This window comes from Echeneis naucrates, chromosome 2 (genome assembly GCF_900963305.1).
Source record: "Echeneis naucrates chromosome 2, fEcheNa1.1, whole genome shotgun sequence".
Lineage (NCBI taxonomy): Eukaryota > Metazoa > Chordata > Actinopteri > Carangiformes > Echeneidae > Echeneis > Echeneis naucrates.
Genome location: NC_042512.1, coordinates 8,026,379 through 8,044,932, shown reverse-complemented (window position 1 = coordinate 8,044,932; position 18,554 = coordinate 8,026,379). Strand labels below are relative to the sequence as shown.

General features: G+C 42.9%; 11 non-coding genes across 11 annotated transcripts; 6 read left to right on the top strand and 5 right to left on the bottom strand.

Annotated features, from left to right (window-relative positions):
- The first annotated feature begins 1,449 nt into the window (after positions 1-1,449).
- Positions 1,450-1,521, top strand: trnap-ugg (transfer RNA proline (anticodon UGG)). Its single transcript has one exon. It is a non-coding gene; the product is annotated as a tRNA-Pro (tRNA).
- A 405-nt stretch (positions 1,522-1,926) lies between these two features.
- On the bottom strand, positions 1,927-1,998 carry trnaw-cca (transfer RNA tryptophan (anticodon CCA)). Its single transcript has one exon. It is a non-coding gene; the product is annotated as a tRNA-Trp (tRNA).
- Positions 1,999-5,533: 3,535 nt separating this feature from the next.
- Positions 5,534-5,606, bottom strand: trnaf-gaa (transfer RNA phenylalanine (anticodon GAA)). The gene has a single exon. It is a non-coding gene; the product is annotated as a tRNA-Phe (tRNA).
- A 749-nt stretch (positions 5,607-6,355) lies between these two features.
- On the top strand, positions 6,356-6,427 carry trnaq-uug (transfer RNA glutamine (anticodon UUG)). The gene has a single exon. It is a non-coding gene; the product is annotated as a tRNA-Gln (tRNA).
- A 571-nt stretch (positions 6,428-6,998) lies between these two features.
- Positions 6,999-7,070, bottom strand: trnap-agg (transfer RNA proline (anticodon AGG)). Its single transcript has one exon. It is a non-coding gene; the product is annotated as a tRNA-Pro (tRNA).
- A 3,375-nt stretch (positions 7,071-10,445) lies between these two features.
- trnap-ugg (transfer RNA proline (anticodon UGG)) lies at positions 10,446-10,517 on the top strand. The gene has a single exon. It is a non-coding gene; the product is annotated as a tRNA-Pro (tRNA).
- A 404-nt stretch (positions 10,518-10,921) lies between these two features.
- On the bottom strand, positions 10,922-10,993 carry trnaw-cca (transfer RNA tryptophan (anticodon CCA)). The gene has a single exon. It is a non-coding gene; the product is annotated as a tRNA-Trp (tRNA).
- A 578-nt stretch (positions 10,994-11,571) lies between these two features.
- On the top strand, positions 11,572-11,644 carry trnak-cuu (transfer RNA lysine (anticodon CUU)). Its single transcript has one exon. It is a non-coding gene; the product is annotated as a tRNA-Lys (tRNA).
- Positions 11,645-12,283: 639 nt separating this feature from the next.
- On the top strand, positions 12,284-12,355 carry trnae-cuc (transfer RNA glutamic acid (anticodon CUC)). The gene has a single exon. It is a non-coding gene; the product is annotated as a tRNA-Glu (tRNA).
- A 446-nt stretch (positions 12,356-12,801) lies between these two features.
- Positions 12,802-12,873, top strand: trnae-cuc (transfer RNA glutamic acid (anticodon CUC)). The gene has a single exon. It is a non-coding gene; the product is annotated as a tRNA-Glu (tRNA).
- A 263-nt stretch (positions 12,874-13,136) lies between these two features.
- trnae-uuc (transfer RNA glutamic acid (anticodon UUC)) lies at positions 13,137-13,208 on the bottom strand. Its single transcript has one exon. It is a non-coding gene; the product is annotated as a tRNA-Glu (tRNA).
- Between the last annotated feature and the right edge of the window lie 5,346 nt (positions 13,209-18,554).

The following is an 18,554-nucleotide window of genomic DNA, read 5'->3' as shown; positions in this document are numbered from 1 at the left end:
CATCTGTCCTCATTCAACTGATTCCTCAACTAACTGTTAGTAGAAACTGTTTGTAAATGACATTCGGCCTCTCATCCAAGTGGTGTCATCAGACAGATTGGTGGTTCACCTGTCGCAGTATCTTAGAAGCCCTGTGTTCATTAAAATTCCGATGGACATCTTTGTACATCTGACTGACGGGGGAGAAGACGTTTTTCTATAATAGCTCATTAACCAGAGTGACGTCACAGAACATAAAGCAGAAACGGAGCCATCCAATCTGCTCAACAGCAGGGTACAACTCAGACAGACTACAGCCAGCTGAACACCGACGAGGATGGGATTCGAACAAACGCGTGCAGAGCACAATGGATTAGCAGTCCATCACCTTAACCACTCGGCCACCTCGTCATGGACCCAAAGGTTTTCAGTCTCATGACTTTTCAGTCATCAAAAATCTCACACAGAGCATTGATAATACACTACAACATTTCACTACAACATTTCGCGTCCACAGGGGTAGGGGTATGATTCTCGCTTTGGGTGAGAATTAAGGCAAATTCTGGACGAGCCCTTGGTTTTATGTTGCCAACATCAGTGCCTGACCATCCTGACTCTTACCAAAGTTTGTCTCCTGTTAAAAAAATGGTAATCACCAAATTTCCATCTGCTCCACACAGCAACAAACACAAAACTACTGTCTCTCTTGTCCAGAGACTGCAAGCAAAAGCTGTAATACAGGAAGTGATGGCAGTACCATGATTGCCTTTGGAGCTTCATTAACAGCAAGCACTCTATGGTGGAGTTCATGAGAAAAAGTGGGAGGAGTCTTTGATCTGCGCGCGGTTGTTGTGGCTGAGTGGTTAAGGCGATGGATTTGAAATCAGTGGAGCATCAGAAAGCTGCTAAAGCTGCTGAACTATCAAGAGGATGTAGCTCAGTGGGAGAGCGCATGGTTACCATGCTAGCTAGCCTACCGTAGCTCAAAGCTTTTGATCCAGTGGGACATTTATAAGCAGTTAGAGCACATTGAACAGAACCTGTTGAAGTCAGAGAAGCCTTCCTGAATTCATGTTGTCTAACTTACTGACACTTGAATAGTGGAACTGCAGACAGTGGACACATCATATGAGGGGCTCCTCTGGGATTTACACACAGAACCTCTTGCACCCAAAGTCAGAATCATACCCCTCGATCAGGGGTCTGCAACCTTTATTGCCATTATTTAGTTTGATATTGATTAAGAAAAACCAATAACATCCAACCACCACCCAAAACGGAGGTTCATGATGACCCTGTAGTTGGCACACACCCTCTGGTCCCCCTTCTTGAAGGGCTGTTCATCATTATTTTGTTTGTGTGTAGCTGTTCTGTTCTTAATGTTGGATCTTTCTTGTCAATAAAGAACGCTTGAATAAAGAGCAGAATGAAAAGTAACATTTTTTCAATAATTTAAAAAACCTTATCAAGGGCTCGTTGGTCTAGGGGTATGATTCTCGCTTTGGATGCGAGAGGTCCCGGGTTTAAATCCCGGACGAGCCCTACATATGACTTGTCCAATGATCTGCCCCCCTTCTGCTGTGGACATTTTACCTCCTTCACTTTCCAGCAAAACATTTCCAATATTATTTTTTTAAACATTGATTCAATGTGGTCCTTAACCTGCAATATGCCCTTTAAGGTGACATTTGTGACTTTCTAACTACTTTCTAAACCCTCCACCCTCCATATCATTGATAAAACTTGCTGACTTTTGGGTTTTGTTTTTTTTTTTTTTATATTCAAAATAAACTGAAATAAAATCAAATGGTGATGTGTGTCCATCTAAAATAATGGGAAATATTGATGTGAAATGTGATGTGAAGAAATTAAATGGATCATCAGAAAAACACGTCCTGCTCCACCACAGAGTATGTGAGCGTTTACCAAAAGTGCAAACAGATGATCTGACCCTGACGTGAGTTGAACACGCAACCTTCTGATCTGGAGTCAGACGCGCTACCATTGCGCCACAGAGTCTCTCAGAAGCTCACAACTGTAGGAGTTTAAATGCAGCAAAACATATTAAATGACCAAAATAAAGATTTGAAGAAGGAAATACACATAATAGTCTGTGTTTTTTTTCAATTTTTTGGAGGATTTTTTGCAGTTCCTCATCAGAGACTGGCAGCTGGACACACATGTCAGGATGGCTCAGTGGTCTTTTGGAGCCCACTGAGAGACGTGCTGTGTTTAATCTACTTTCTCTTATCCAGCATACATCGACCAACAATGACTGCTAGAGTCAAATATCTTAACATCAGTTTGAACCAACATGAAACTAGAATAAACAGGAGATCCTCGGTTCAAATCCCAGCAGCACCTTTTTTTTAAGGTTGTTGAGATAAACTCATGTAACTTCTTCTGCAGGAGTTGCATTAAAACTCTCTGACCAATCAGGTAACTGCAGAGTCTTCATGTCTCCCTTTGGAACATCCTGACGTTTTGTAGAAGAGATGAATGTGAAAGGCCGGTTAGCTCAGCTGGTTAGAGCGTGGTGCTAATAACGCCAAGGTCATGGATTCAATCACCATACTGGCCACAAGCAGCATCTCAGAACTTGGTGTTGTTCTCTCCATATACTTCAATGCAGCCTATAGTCTTTTTCCAACCAGTGGAACTGCCCCCTGGTGGTCATTAGAAGTACTTAACTTAACTTATCAGATACAACAATAACACAAAGTTCACACAATGATCAGAGCAAAGACTGCAGATTGATCATTTCCTTTGTAACAGTTTAGTGATTAGTTTCCAGCTGGCATTGTGCACCATGCAGGGGATGTAGCTCAGTGGTAGAGTGCATGCTTTGCATGTATGAGGCCCTGCGTTCAATCCCCGCCATCTTCAGCGTTGATAATGAAGCACAGGAAGTACTTATCTTGTGCAACACCCTGATCTCTCAACTATCCACTCAACTTGGAGCAATTTATCCTGTGTAGTCATCCTAACAAATTACCAAAGTGAACACAAGTGTACATGTGATGAAAAAACAGCAGCCATTGAAGTCCACTTAAAGGCAAACTCCGAATGTTTTGGCCTCTTTTTTTAAACTCACGTCAAAACATCATAATGAAGTTACGTCAAGTACATATAGAGCAGGTCTAGACCAAACTCTTATTAAAATTATTTTGACTTTTATTTTGAGAGCAGGAAGAAGGATATCCAATCATCTCATCTGCCACACCATACAGGGAATGTAGCTCAGTGGTAAAATGGGTGCTTTCCATGTATGAGTCCTTTGGTGCAATCCCCAGCATTGCTAAACAAGCACAGGAAGTTCTTGTATGTACTAATGTGACATGGGTGTCATTCCCATTCTGAAGTGTCCAAGGTGCTGGATTAAGGCTCCACTCTCTTTGGAGGCGTGGGTTTGAATCCCACCACTGCCAGTTGCCTCCACTCCTCTGGATCCTGTATGGATCCTGTCAGTTGAGTGTGACGACTGAGTTCTCAGTTGAACACATGATGGATTCTAGGTCTCCCACATGAATACCTTTTATACCATGCATGCTGAAATGAGAGATAAAAAGCTTGTAGGAAATGCCAAAAGTGCCACAGTTTCTACTAACAGTTTATTGAGGAATCAGAGGAATTGAAAACTGAATCACATCAGTGGAGGTGCGGTGATTTTCTGTTTGCAGAAACAGGCCCTGTGAGCAGCTAAGCCACAGAACATCTTTATGACATTCTACAGCTACGATCAAAAGGCTTGTTGGGGAAATCCTTTCACTGTTTCACTCAAGTCCACAGCACTCTGCTCAGTTTTTTAGCTTTCAGCTGATCAGTAGCTGTGGATGGACCTGGTATCTGCTATATGGAGCTTTGCTTGGTTTGCATAGCTGCCTTCCAAGCAGTTGACCTGGGTTTGATTCCCGGCCATTGCAGTTCAACTGTGTGTCTACAATTTAACTTTGTGTTTTTCATGTTTGTTTTCCTTCCAGAAATCCAGAAATCCTGTAGATCTCAGGCCAATAGTGCCAAAGTCCTCCAGCTACGGACCTGTAACCCGTCCTCACCACAGCTGTACATCTGTTACACCCTGTAGTTGTCTCGGGGAAAGGGAAGCTTATTGTCATATAGTGATGGGATGGCTCCATACTCCAGAACATCCCTGTGAACCCGGTCATACACCTTCTCCAAATCAAATCTTGGGGTTCCACATGTCCACTATAATTCCAGTGGATAAGACAAACCACTTCCATGGGTGGACTCAAACCATCATCCTTTCAGTGAACAGCTGAACACGCTGACCGATTGCCCCACAGAGACATGATGTTGCAGCCTGCTGTTCCAACTACAAACAGCAACAAGTGAACTAAACACAGCAGGTCTCTGGTGGGCTTCACATCCTTTCAGTAAACAGCTGATCACATTGATAATTGTGTCACAGAGTGGAGTCGCCCCCTGGTGGTCATTAGATAGACTGCAGGTGGAAGTCTCAGTACTTTTTAACCTGCTCATCCACTTTTATAGAAAGTTTATGGTCCTTAACTTATCAGATACAACAATAACACAAAGCTAAAGTGATCAGTCCAGGGACACTTCTGTGCGTATGCACTCAACCATTTGAAGCAAACGTGAACAAGTGTGACGTATTCATCTGTGTAGCGTTGGAGATCAATGAAAGATGGGAAATGCCTTTGATGCCTTTCAATTACTATTGTAACAATGTCATCTTCACATATAACAAACTTTGGATAGTGAACAGCTAGCTGTTGCTAAAACACCATTAGCAGAGGATGGTTTCAATCCATCGACCTCTGGGTTATGGGCCCAGCACGCTTCTGCTGCGCCACTCTGCTCATAGCTAGCTGAGCTGCAGCATATAAACTCGAATCCCATCTCTGTGGAATCTGCGTAGGAATGCCATTCCTTCCTTTCTTCAATCACCAGGACAGCAGATATTATCAGTGATATGGGGGGTGGGGGATAAGGAAGTAGTTTGAAAGTCACAAATGTTACCTTAACTTGAGCACTAACTTGACTGTTGAATTCAGTGCTACTTGTTGGGGCAGTGCTGACTGACAAAGACAACAACATCTTCTTAGAATACAATACTGATCATTTCAATTATGAAACACAGACGACTTCCTTTTGTACAAGTGCTTCTCTTTGCGGTTGTCCTGGATGGTATTAAAACCAGTTTTGATAGATTTCTTCAGATCAGCTGAGTGAGTGAATTTTTCATCAACATTTCCCGAACTGAAGCACAGACTTCTGTTCTGAGAGTCTCATGCAGATGTGAAAGGAATTTTAGTGTGGGTGGCCAAAAGTCGACCAAAATACCTTTGTCCCCAAACACACCTTGCTGCGGTAGATGTGAAAGAAAAGCAGTTTCTGTCAGAAGTGGGATTTGAACCCACGCCTTCAGGGGAGACTGCGACCTGAACGCCAGCTGCAGAAGGATCGTTTGACCTGCCACAAGAAAATGGCAGAAAGATGTTGTTGACAGCCTTTTGGACACACAACCAGTCAGCAAACCTGAGCTTGAACCTCACTCAGGAACCACCTCAGATGCCAAAACCCAGGATTGAACCAGGAACCTTTAGATCTTCAGTCTAACGCTCTCCCAACTGAGCTATTTCGGACAACCCCAAAGAGAATCACTTGTGCACAGGAATGCATTTGAGTCATGGCTCCCAACTAACCTGCTGCAGAAAATAGTCATCAATGTCGATCTTTGATGACCTAAAAGTTCTCCCCTTCAGAAAAAGTGTTTCGTTGGCGCTAATGACTTGTTGGTCGAGGGGTATGATTCCAGATACTGCAGCCAGGGCCTCAAACCCTCAGTCTTCTCATCCAAAGTCAGACACCTTGTCCCGCCAACTGAGATCAGATCAGATCAGATCATAATACAGAAGTTGATGGATTGAAACCCTCCTCTGCTATTCTAACACACTGGCTGAATGTCATTTATCTCTTCCTCCAGTAATGTGTACAGTTGTCACTGTGCTGCTCCTGACTCAGTGATGCTGTTGGATGCTTATAGGGCCGCCGTTCTTAAAGTGTGGGCTCCACCCCACTGGTGGGGAATAGAGACATGACAGGTGGGGCTTTGTTAATGCCTTTCTTTATGGACAACAAAGATCAGAAATTCAAAACAAAACACCCCCACACACACAAAAAGTCATCAGTAACACTTAAGACAGAACAGGTCCTTTCCTTTCAGCTCACTTTTAAGTTTTATTTTATTTAACATTTTCTTGCAAAAGAAAAAAAACACAGAAGCACACATTCACCATATAAGAAGTGGAGACGGTTTGGCTCCATCAATGACATCCCTCGACACTGGAACCTCGAGCCAGCGCCTTTGATAAAGATCAGCTAACAGTCCTGTGGTTCCATGGTGTAATGGTTAGCACTCTGGACTTTGAATCCAGTGATCCGAGTTCAAGTCTCGGTGGAACCTCTGTCTTCTGATTTTGTGGGATAGTGACTACAAGTAACAATAACTCCACTCCACCCAAAACAGTGATCCACCCCTGAGCAGAGAGGAGGCTTCATGAAACAGTTTGTCTCTTCACCTGCTGCAGCAGCTCAGAGCCTCTGTGGTTCAGTAAAGGTCCAAAGAGGATGTAGCTCAGTGGTAGAGGACATGTCATATTGTGAATGAAGCTCACAGGACAGTCATGGTCACATACTCTTCTCTCCTCCAAACCTTTGAGGTTTCCTGTCTCAATCTGATGGTCATTTGATTTAGGCTCCATGAGTGTGACTGAGTGTTTTGTTTCCTTCCTCTACAATAGAGAGTGAGAACGTGTTGGAAAAACATGTGACGTGCTTCTTCTGTGAGGTGATGATCAGGGATCGCCTCTCTGTTCAGCTTCATTGGCTCGTACAGTCATTTCCCAGATGATCTGTCAGTGAGGATTCCACAAAACTACCATTGCTCTTGCTTCAGTTGCCAAGATACTGCAACTAACCTCACACAGCTCCATAGTGTAACAGTTCACACCACTAATGACTGAAGGTCAACAGATGGGCTCCTCCGGGATTTGAACCCAGGACCTCTCGCACCCTAAGCGAGAATCATACCCCTAGACCAACGAGCCATGTGGTGTTTGTTTGGCAATCATCATGTAGCATAGCACATTTATCATACAGGAAGACCGTAATGTTTCAGGTGGAGTCAGAGACATATTAGAACATAACAAGAGTGCAGGGAGCTCAAGTCTCCTCCATTTAAGCTCAAATCTGTGAAATGCCATGCCATGCCAAATGACATGCCCAAACAAACTCCACATGGCCAAATCCCCCTCCCCCTCCTGCAACATACACACAAACGGTAACTACACAGAAATAAACATCGGTTGTTGATATTGGCCGTTTTACTCATTGGACTGATGCTGATATGTTACAGAATTACCAGCATCAGCTGATACATTGTGCATACCGACATCAAACCTTTGAGAAAGTGACACACAACTATGAAGAGCACACGACACAGACGTGGTTTCAGAGACAAACTGCAGAGAAACTGGCAGTACTGATGCTGAACACACATTTAGAACAAAAAACACACAAAAAAAGTCATCGTTAACAGCCTGTATGGAGTCTAAAGGAAAAGAGGAGAGAACACGTCACACGCTGTTATGACTCTTACCAAAGTTTGTCTTCCGTGAAAACCTGTCAGTCACCAAATTTCCTTCTGCTAAACACAGCACCAACCACTAAATTACTGTTCCTCTTATCCAGATACTGCAGGTAAAAGCTGTAATACAGGAAGTGATGGTTTGTTTCAGTGATGAGCAGGAACTCCACTGAGAGTGAAGCTCTGCTGGGGTGTGAATGCAGGATGACCTTCCTCAAAGGTTTGAAGTGATGTGTGAGTCTGAAGAGCTGCTGCCTTTGATACATCACCTGATGATGTAACAATACTCACAGAATGAAACTCCTCCTTTGAAGCTGCTTTGAAGAATTTCCAAAATCAAATTTGATTCAGATGTAAACACAAAGGCTGCCCCACTGTCACCATTCAGAACAGCTGAGAAGCTTATTGACCATTCATTGATTATTAATGATCAGCTCAGAACCAAACAGTGTATCTTTCATCCAAACCCTGACAGTTTCTCCACACAGGAGGTGTTTCAGGTGTCTGGTTCCTCCATTTAAACTCAAATCTGTGAAAAACTTTTGACATGCCCAAACAAATTCCGCATGGCCAAACCCCCCTCCCCCTCCTGAAACATACAAGTGTTCACCGACACAGACGTGGTTTCAGAGACAAACTGCAGCGAAACTCAGAAACTCAGAAACTCTGAGTCTGTCTCTCAGTGAACTTTTGTGCTCCTCAGAATTGTGTCCCACTTCCTCAAAGGTTTGAAGTGAAGTGTGAGTCTGAAGAGGTGCTGCCTTTGATCCATCACCTGATGATGTCACAATACTAAAAAACTGAGCAGACTGCTGTGGACTTCAGTGAAACAGTGAAAGGATTTCAGCGGTGTTACATTTTCGGTGAAACATTTGCTCATCCTCTCCATGGGCCTGCATTAAGACCTTCGACTCCACTGGGTTGAAATAACTGGATTTTTTTTTCTCGGTTGTCGTGGTGACAGGACTCCATAGATGATGGCTTTGATAGAGGTTGTGCACGTGTGCAACTCAAGCTGAACATAATCAGAGTTGATTGAACCAACTAAGATCAGCTATTCTGGAACCAGATACTCAGAGTAAATCAACTCAGAGTTCAGGGAGAGACTCAAAATTCGTTTGAACTCCTACGTGGAATACTTTATAGAAAATCCTTTCACTGTTTCAGTTTTAACATGTTTTACACCAGAGAGAAACAAATCTGATTGGGGGACCTTCGGAGCTGCAGTCATATGCTCTACCGCTGAGCTGCACCCCCTTCCTCAGTGTGTGTTCCTTGAGGGCTTGTTGGTCTCAAGGTATTATTTAGAATGAACGGCTCTATTAAATTAAAAGCTCTCTTTAAAGAGGCTAGTTGGTACTGGGTCTGATAGACAGGTTGACAGTCACATCTGTCCTCATTCAACTGATTCCTCAACTAACTGTTAGTAGAAACTGTTTGTAAATGACATTCGGCCTCTCATCCAAGTGGTGTCATCAGACAGATTGGTGGTTCACCTGTCGCAGTATCTTAGAAGCCCTGTGTTCATTAAAATTCCGATGGACATCTTTGTACATCTGACTGACGGGGGAGAAGACGTTTTTCTATAATAGCTCATTAACCAGAGTGACGTCACAGAACATAAAGCAGAAACGGAGCCATCCAATCTGCTCAACAGCAGGGTACAACTCAGACAGACTACAGCCAGCTGAACACCGACGAGGATGGGATTCGAACAAACGCGTGCAGAGCACAATGGATTAGCAGTCCATCACCTTAACCACTCGGCCACCTCGTCATGGACCCAAAGGTTTTCAGTCTCATGACTTTTCAGTCATCAAAAATCTCACACAGAGCATTGATAATACACTACAACATTTCACTACAACATTTCGCGTCCACAGGGGTAGGGGTATGATTCTCGCTTTGGGTGAGAATTAAGGCAAATTCTGGACGAGCCCTTGGTTTTATGTTGCCAACATCAGTGCCTGACCATCCTGACTCTTACCAAAGTTTGTCTCCTGTTAAAAAAATGGTAATCACCAAATTTCCATCTGCTCCACACAGCAACAAACACAAAACTACTGTCTCTCTTGTCCAGAGACTGCAAGCAAAAGCTGTAATACAGGAAGTGATGGCAGTACCATGATTGCCTTTGGAGCTTCATTAACAGCAAGCACTCTATGGTGGAGTTCATGAGAAAAAGTGGGAGGAGTCTTTGATCTGCGCGCGGTTGTTGTGGCTGAGTGGTTAAGGCGATGGATTTGAAATCAGTGGAGCATCAGAAAGCTGCTAAAGCTGCTGAACTATCAAGAGGATGTAGCTCAGTGGGAGAGCGCATGGTTACCATGCTAGCTAGCCTACCGTAGCTCAAAGCTTTTGATCCAGTGGGACATTTATAAGCAGTTAGAGCACATTGAACAGAACCTGTTGAAGTCAGAGAAGCCTTCCTGAATTCATGTTGTCTAACTTACTGACACTTGAATAGTGGAACTGCAGACAGTGGACACATCATATGAGGGGCTCCTCTGGGATTTACACACAGAACCTCTTGCACCCAAAGTCAGAATCATACCCCTCGATCAGGGGTCTGCAACCTTTATTGCCATTATTTAGTTTGATATTGATTAAGAAAAACCAATAACATCCAACCACCACCCAAAACGGAGGTTCATGATGACCCTGTAGTTGGCACACACCCTCTGGTCCCCCTTCTTGAAGGGCTGTTCATCATTATTTTGTTTGTGTGTAGCTGTTCTGTTCTTAATGTTGGATCTTTCTTGTCAATAAAGAACGCTTGAATAAAGAGCAGAATGAAAAGTAACATTTTTTCAATAATTTAAAAAACCTTATCAAGGGCTCGTTGGTCTAGGGGTATGATTCTCGCTTTGGATGCGAGAGGTCCCGGGTTTAAATCCCGGACGAGCCCTACATATGACTTGTCCAATGATCTGCCCCCCTTCTGCTGTGGACATTTTACCTCCTTCACTTTCCAGCAAAACATTTCCAATATTATTTTTTTAAACATTGATTCAATGTGGTCCTTAACCTGCAATATGCCCTTTAAGGTGACATTTGTGACTTTCTAACTACTTTCTAAACCCTCCACCCTCCATATCATTGATAAAACTTGCTGACTTTTGGGTTTTGTTTTTTTTTTTTTATATTCAAAATAAACTGAAATAAAATCAAATGGTGATGTGTGTCCATCTAAAATAATGGGAAATATTGATGTGAAATGTGATGTGAAGAAATTAAATGGATCATCAGAAAAACACGTCCTGCTCCACCACAGAGTATGTGAGCGTTTACCAAAAGTGCAAACAGATGATCTGACCCTGACGTGAGTTGAACACGCAACCTTCTGATCTGGAGTCAGACGCGCTACCATTGCGCCACAGAGTCTCTCAGAAGCTCACAACTGTAGGAGTTTAAATGCAGCAAAACATATTAAATGACCAAAATAAAGATTTGAAGAAGGAAATACACATAATAGTCTGTGTTTTTTTTTCAATTTTTTGGAGGATTTTTTGCAGTTCCTCATCAGAGACTGGCAGCTGGACACACATGTCAGGATGGCTCAGTGGTCTTTTGGAGCCCACTGAGAGACGTGCTGTGTTTAATCTACTTTCTCTTATCCAGCATACATCGACCAACAATGACTGCTAGAGTCAAATATCTTAACATCAGTTTGAACCAACATGAAACTAGCTGAGGTTTAAATAGTGTAACTACAGCTGCTGGTCATTAAGTCTCTGTGGGGCAATGAGCCAGTGTGTTTGGCTGATAACTGAAAGGATGGTGGACAGGAACCTGCAGAGAGATGCTGAGGTTGTGAGTTCAAGCCTCAGCTGGAGCATCTGGCCGTCTGTGGATTACTCCAACGAGACAACTACCTTTTGTTACTCAGTGTGATTCAACTTTGTTAAGATTTGGCAATATATATGAATGAATTTTTAGGATAATTTTTTGCAGCTTTAGCAGCCCGGCTAGCTCAGTCGGTAGAGCATGAGACTCTTAATCTCAGGGTCGTGGGTTCGAGCCCCATGTTGGGCGATAAGTAGTTTCTTTTTTTTAGACCCAAACTTACCCAGCAGAACACTGCCTGGTTATGAGCAGGTTAAGAAGTACTGAGACTTCCACCTGCAGTCTATCCAATGACCAGCAGGGGGCTCCACTGGTTGACAAAAACAGTCAGGATGGAGCGGTCCAAGGCACTGTGTTCAGGTCGCAGTCTCCTCTGGAGGCGTGGGTTTGAAAGGGTCATCTCTGCAGTTGTTGTCTGAAACCGTCTGTATCGTAGAAGAAGTAAAAACAAATGGGAAAATAACACTCAGTAACATTTACGTTTGTATGTATGTTGTTGTTGCAACATGGAAAGACTAACGCAACCACCGATGAGGATTGAACTGCGAGGACTGAACACAGCACCTTAGAACGCTCAGCCATTCTGACGACAGAAGCTGAAAAATTTGCCCATCAAAGTGAGTCCAGTCATTCCAATACACAATGACCACGATCTGATAAGATCACATGGAGGCTCAGAGTTTGCACTTGCTCACACGTGTGGAGTGGACAAAACAGGTTGTCTACAGGTTACGGTTTCACATTGGAACCTTCACTGTGTGAAAGGACAGATTTTCTTTCACCTTTACTGCTGTAAAGTTTTGGGACAAAGGTATTTTGTCTACACACTCCCTGATGGTGTAGTGGCTAGGATTCGGCGCTCTCACCGCCGCGGCCCGGGTTCGATTCCCGGTCAGGGAAAGAGTTTTTACTGAAAAATACAGGTGATTGAAAAATTGAATTATTTTGAACTCTCGAAAAAGCTTTGAAACCTGTCCACCTTCAAATGTCCTTCACCTTCAAATGTCCACCTTATTGGACATTTGATTTGGGTTGTTGTTGGTTCTTATGAATGTGCCCCAAAAATGCCTGAATTAGCTGATTAGTTTTCATTGACAAGAAACAAACTGGCAGTGGTGGTTAATGTTAGCTTTGATAGGACAGTGTGTCCTGTGACACAGACCAGGAAAGTTGGCCTCAGATGGAACATCTTAAGTGGAGAATGGCCAACGATACATGAGGGGAGAAAGATGTGCGGCATTCTGTCCAGCTACAGCTGCGTCAGGTTAAAAACCCGCTCTGATTTGAAATGCTCGCCTTTGATGGAAGTTAAGTCCATAAAAATGGTTGTATTGTTGTCCACACACTCCCTGATGGTCTAGTGGCTAGGATTCGGCACTCTCGCTGCCGCGGCCCGGGTTCGATTCCCGGTCAGAGAAAGCTTTTTTTATTGAAAAATGCAGGTGATTGAGCCCCTAACATAAAAATGTTATCATGCACCTGGGGGTTTTCCAGGTAGGAGTTTCAACGAGCTTTGAGTCTATCCCTGAACTCTGAGTATTGGATTCCAGAACAGCCACTCTGGCCGAGTGGTTAAGATGGTAAAGATGGTGGTAAAGATCCAAAGAGGATGTAGATCAGTGGTAGACGTTCATCAAAATGACAGGACATGCTCGTGGTAAGTCCATTGTTGTAAAGTAAATTCCCATACCAGGAGTCGAAGCCGGGCCGCCTGGGTGAAAACCAGGAATCCTGACCGCTAGACCATATGGGACTCCGAAGTGCTCAATTTAGGCTCCAGTCTCTTCGGAGACGTAGGTTCAAATCCCACCACTGCCAGTTGCCCCAGCTGTGCGGTATGCTCGACCACTGAGCTACATCCCCTGCATGGTGTGGTAGCTTTAGCAACTTTAGCTAACCAGATGGCTTCTGAGCTCCTGTGACAGCTAAAACACTTATCTGTCTGATGAAACCTTTGGGTTAAGGAGTTCAAACACAGCAAAACATACTGAATAATAAAAATGAAGATTTGAAGAAGGAACTGAGCTATTTCAGCTGGATGCCCCTGTTAATGCTGGATGTTCTGTTCACCATCCACTTCTCCAAAGTCCCACAGTGGAGGCTTCAAATTCACATCTCTCACAGTGTTATCATGACAAGAGAAAGAATATTTGGACAGACGAAGGTGAGCAGAACACAGCTGATGAAGGGATTCTAACCCACGCGTGCAGAGCACAATGGATTAGCAGTTTATCACCTTAACCACTCGGCCACCTCGTCATGTTTGTTGTCAAAAAGATGTGGTCTGAATGTTAGACTGATCAGTGGTTCTGCCTTGAGTGGCCTTTTGCACAGGAAGGTCAGAGAGTGTGCTGTGTCTTTTTAACACACAAACAAAGAAATGCATACTTGTGGATTCAAAAGATTATATCAGGATCCGATCTTTTCCTGTTCCATCAGGAACCATCAAAGGAGATGCTGATTCTGTGATGTCACAAAGGTTCTAATGACATCACAGAGATCAAAGACTCCTCCCACTTTTTTGTCATGACCTCCACAGTAGAGTGCACTCTGTTAATGAAGCTCAAAAGGCAATCATGGTCCTGCCAGATACCTTTGAGTTCTGCAGACAGAAGCAACAACAAAACTGGAACTATTTGGACTGAACCTGGTTTGTCTGTATTGCAGGTTCAAATCCTGCCAACAACGGTCTGTTGTTGTCACAACATGTTCTTCTTTCATGCTTCTTCTTTTTGCTGCCACAGTCCTGGTCATGTTGGATGAACTGTTGGAGTTACTGCCTTCACTCCTGATGTCCAAGAATCATGCTACATGGTAGGAGAAATAACACTTCCTGTCTGAATACCCAAAGAACAACTTCAATCTCCTCCTTAAAGTTGCATCCTCATTCTGATCACCTGGCTCCACCCTACATGCAGCTCCAGGCCAGGAACTGAACCCAAGAACTTATTGTTGTGCGGAAGCAGTGTCACTTTCAGCAATCTATGTGTGTAGAAACAAGGATGGAAGGTCTCTGGTCTAGTCTCCTTGATTCACAAGGAGAGAATCTGTTAAATCTCATGTTCTTTTCATGTGATGGTGGTATCGTGGTCAGCATAGCTGCCTTCCAAGCTACTGACCAACAGCGTGGGGAATAAGCTGAGATAAATCTTTTTTTGGACAATGTGCTTTTAGTTTTTTCTGTAACATTGCTGACAATATTAAAACAAAGAGCTGCACACGTATTCACAAGCAGCCCAATTCTCATCTTGTCTGCCCAATGAAGCCCAATCTGGCAACTCTGTTGGTGAGCACAGTCCAAATGAAGCCCGTGTTGGCTTTAGGGAGGGATGTTGAAGTCACTTGGCTTCACCTCCAACAAAGAGCTAGCCTTGTGCAGCCATTCGGGGTGCTAACCATTACACTATTGTCGAGGAAGGAAACACAAATGGAAAAAAAACACTCAGTCACACTCATGGAGCCTAAATCAAAAGAACATCAGATTGAGACAAGAAAAAATGGAACCAAAGTGTGAAAATAATGAACAATAAACAAAAACATGAACACAAAAAAGTTTGACACAGAGAGGCTGCTCTGTGCAACCTGCTGTTCTGCGTAGAATTATTCTGAATTAGGTCTGTATTCAACAATCTCTAAATGTCTTTAGAAAATAATACACAAATTCAATTCCTTTTACACCAAACTATAAAAAAAACTTTTTTCTGGTATATATGTCACTGACCCAAATGAGCGAGGACAAAAAAAACAACAAAGCAAAGCAAAAAAAAACAAAGACCAATCAAGTTACAGTTTACTTTTGGTCAACCAGCAAAGATCCTGCAGTCAGAAACTTTGGTCTTTTTCTTTACAGTCGTCACAACCAAACAGTTTCTCTTCTGTATGGACCTCCATGTGTACTTTAAGGCTTTTCTTTCATTTAAATGTTTTCCCAAAAACATCACAGCTGAAGTGTTTCTCTTCTGTATGGACCTTCATATGTGGTTTAATGTGTTTCTTTAGTTTAAATCTTTTCCCACAAACATCACAGCCGAAGGGTTTCTCTTCTGTATGGACCTTCATATGTGGTTTAATGCTTTTCTTTAGTTTAAATGTTTTCCCACAAACATCACAGCTGAAGGGTTTCTCCTCTGTATGGACCTTCATGTGTATTTTAAGTATTCCCTTTTCTTTAAATGTTTTCCCACAAACATCACAGCTGAAGGGTTTCTCTTCTGTATGGACCTTCATGTGTGGTTTAATGTTTTTCTTTAGTTTGAATGTTTTCCCACAAACATCACAGCTGAAGGGTTTCTCTTCTGTATGGACCTTCATGTGTATTTTAAGGATTGCCTTTAGTTTAAAATTTTTCCAACAAATATCACAGCTGAAGGGTCTCTTTTCTGTGTGGACTGCCATGTGTGATTTCAGGCTTCGCCTTAGTTTAAATGTTTTCCCACAAACATCACAGCTGAAGGGTCTCTCTTCTGTGTGGACTACCATGTGTTTTTTAAGGTTTTCCATTAGTTTAAATGTTTTCCCACAAACATCACAGCTGAAGGGTCTCTCTTCTGTGTGGACTACCATGTGTTTTTTAAGGTTTTCCATTAGTTTAAATGTTTTCCCACAAACATCACAGCTGAAGGGTTCCTCTTCTGTGTGGACTACCATGTGTAGTTTTAGAATATCCTGTCGCTTAAATCTTTTGCCACAAAATGAGCAGCCAAACGGTCTCTCTTCTGAGTGAACTACCATGTGAAACCTAAGATGGGCCTTCTGCAAAAAATGTTTCCCACAAACATCACAGCTGAAGGGTCTCTCCCCTGTGTGGACTACCTTGTGACTCTTCAGATCCCACTTTTTTTTTAAACGTTTTCCCACACTCATGGCAGCTGAATGGTTTTTCACTGCTGTCACATTTTCTAACATTTACATCACCTTCATCTATTTTCACATCTGACTGGGCCACTCTGGTTTCATTAGAATCATTCTCACTGATTTCAGTATCAGAGGAGTCTGAGGCCTCTTCCTCTGGATCTGGATCTGGTTGAAGAGGACTCTGTGGATCACAGCTCCTGGCCGGTTCATTCATCTCTTCATCCTCACTCTTCACCTGAAACGGCCTCACAGGGTTCCTGGTCTCCTCCAGTCCTGGTACCTGGTCCTCCTCCTGTTCCTGTTTAAGGACTGGACTCTCTGAATCCTCCGGATCCGGACTGGAGGTGAACTCAGCAGGAACCTCTTTTTTCACCATCAGCTGCTGAACATCTGGAGGAAACGATTCAATAATGAATCCTCTTTATTAGCTACAATATGAACACAGTTATTCCTCCAGCTGCTTCATTCTACATCTGCCAAATACAGTCCTCAGCCTTTCTCACTCATAAAAACAACCGACCCGTTTTGTGGATCAGGACTCGGGGCTGCAGCAGCTCCAGCTGGCTCCTCTGCCGGTCGATCTCCTGCCTGAAGCCCGAAGCCTCCTCCTCATATCCGGCTACCATTCTGTCCACGGCCGCTAAGATCTCCTGGGAGGTGGCGGCGAGTCTGTCTGTGACAAAACCCCGCAGGACTTCTGCTGTGGACATTTTACCTTGTTCACCTTTCAGCTGAGGGACAAAAGACCATCAGTCCTGTTTGTGTGCAGCAAATATACGGATATTATCAGTATGAGACACTTTATCAAAACATTTCCTATATTATTTTTTTAAACATTGATTCAATGTGGTCCTTAACCTGCAATTTGCCCTTTAAGGTAACATTTGTGACTTTCTAACTACTTTCTTAACCCTCCACCCTCCATATCATTGATAAAACTTGCTGACTTGTGATTGACCTCTGAAATCACCAACATCACCCCAACTAATAGCACTTACTGCTCTCAGAACAGAAATATGCGCTTCAGTTGGGGAAACGTTGGTGACAAATGCATTAATTCAGCTGATCTGACGAAATGGATTAATTTTTGTCCAAATTCCATCCAGGACAACCCCAAAGAGAAGCACTTGTACAACAGGAAGTCTTCCGTCTTTTTATTTGAAATGATCAGTATTGTATTCTAAGAAGAAGTTGTTGTCTTTGTCAGTCAACACTGCTCCAACAAGTAGCACTTACTGAATTCAACAGTCAAGTCAGTGCTCAAGTTAAGGTAACATTTGTGACTTTCAGACTACTTTCTCAACCCCCAATTGATAAAATGATAAAACTTGTTGTACTGGTGATTGAATAAAAGACAGAGTTGCATTCCTCATTTTTTTTTGTCCAATTTCAAACCAGGACAACCCCAAAGAGAAGCACTTATGCACAAAGACTTCATCAGTGTCTCTGATTGGAGTGATCCGAGTTAGATCTGAAGAAAACATGGCTCCAAGACTTACTGTTGTTTTTGTCAATTAACACTGAAAGTGGAAAAAGAGAGCAATTGAATTGATTAAGTCACATTAAGCTTTAATTTTTACCTCACTTAGGATCTTCTCCTCAAGAGTCTTTGCAGCAACTTTCCAGTTGTGTCATCGTTCCAATGGACTCCCTTTCAGGCTTTTACCTGAATTTATCTTATACCTGAATGAAACCACTCCCACAGCTGCCTGCCTACTTTGTTCGGGCGGTTTCAATGGTCTTGGTAATGGTTTGTAATGAAGAACACATTTAGTCCATCAGGAACAGACAACGATCCTCTTAAATTCACGAGGACCGTTAGCATATGGTGAGAGGACTGTTAACTGCAGTGATTAGGGATTAGGGTTGTGTTGTTGTAGCTGATCTGTACAAATTTAAAATAGCAAATCATCATAATTTTTTACTGAATTTCTGAACAGGACAACCCCAAAGAAAATCATTTATGCAGAAAGGAATAACTGTAGCATATCTGAGTTAGAGCCTCAGATATGGCTTGCTGTTGTTTTTGTCAGTCAACAAGTAGCTGAGCTGTGTAGTTGTGTTGTGCTACACACCAAACATGTCCAGAAAAGACAGACTGTTCTGTGTATTTCCCTGAAGAGTTGCACGACTGTGTTCACACCTTGATTACTGCCATCACAGTTCACCTTTTGTGTCTTACTTTTGTTATCCTTCACAAAATTTTATTTGATGGCACAGAGGGACCCGAGGCACTAATAAAAAA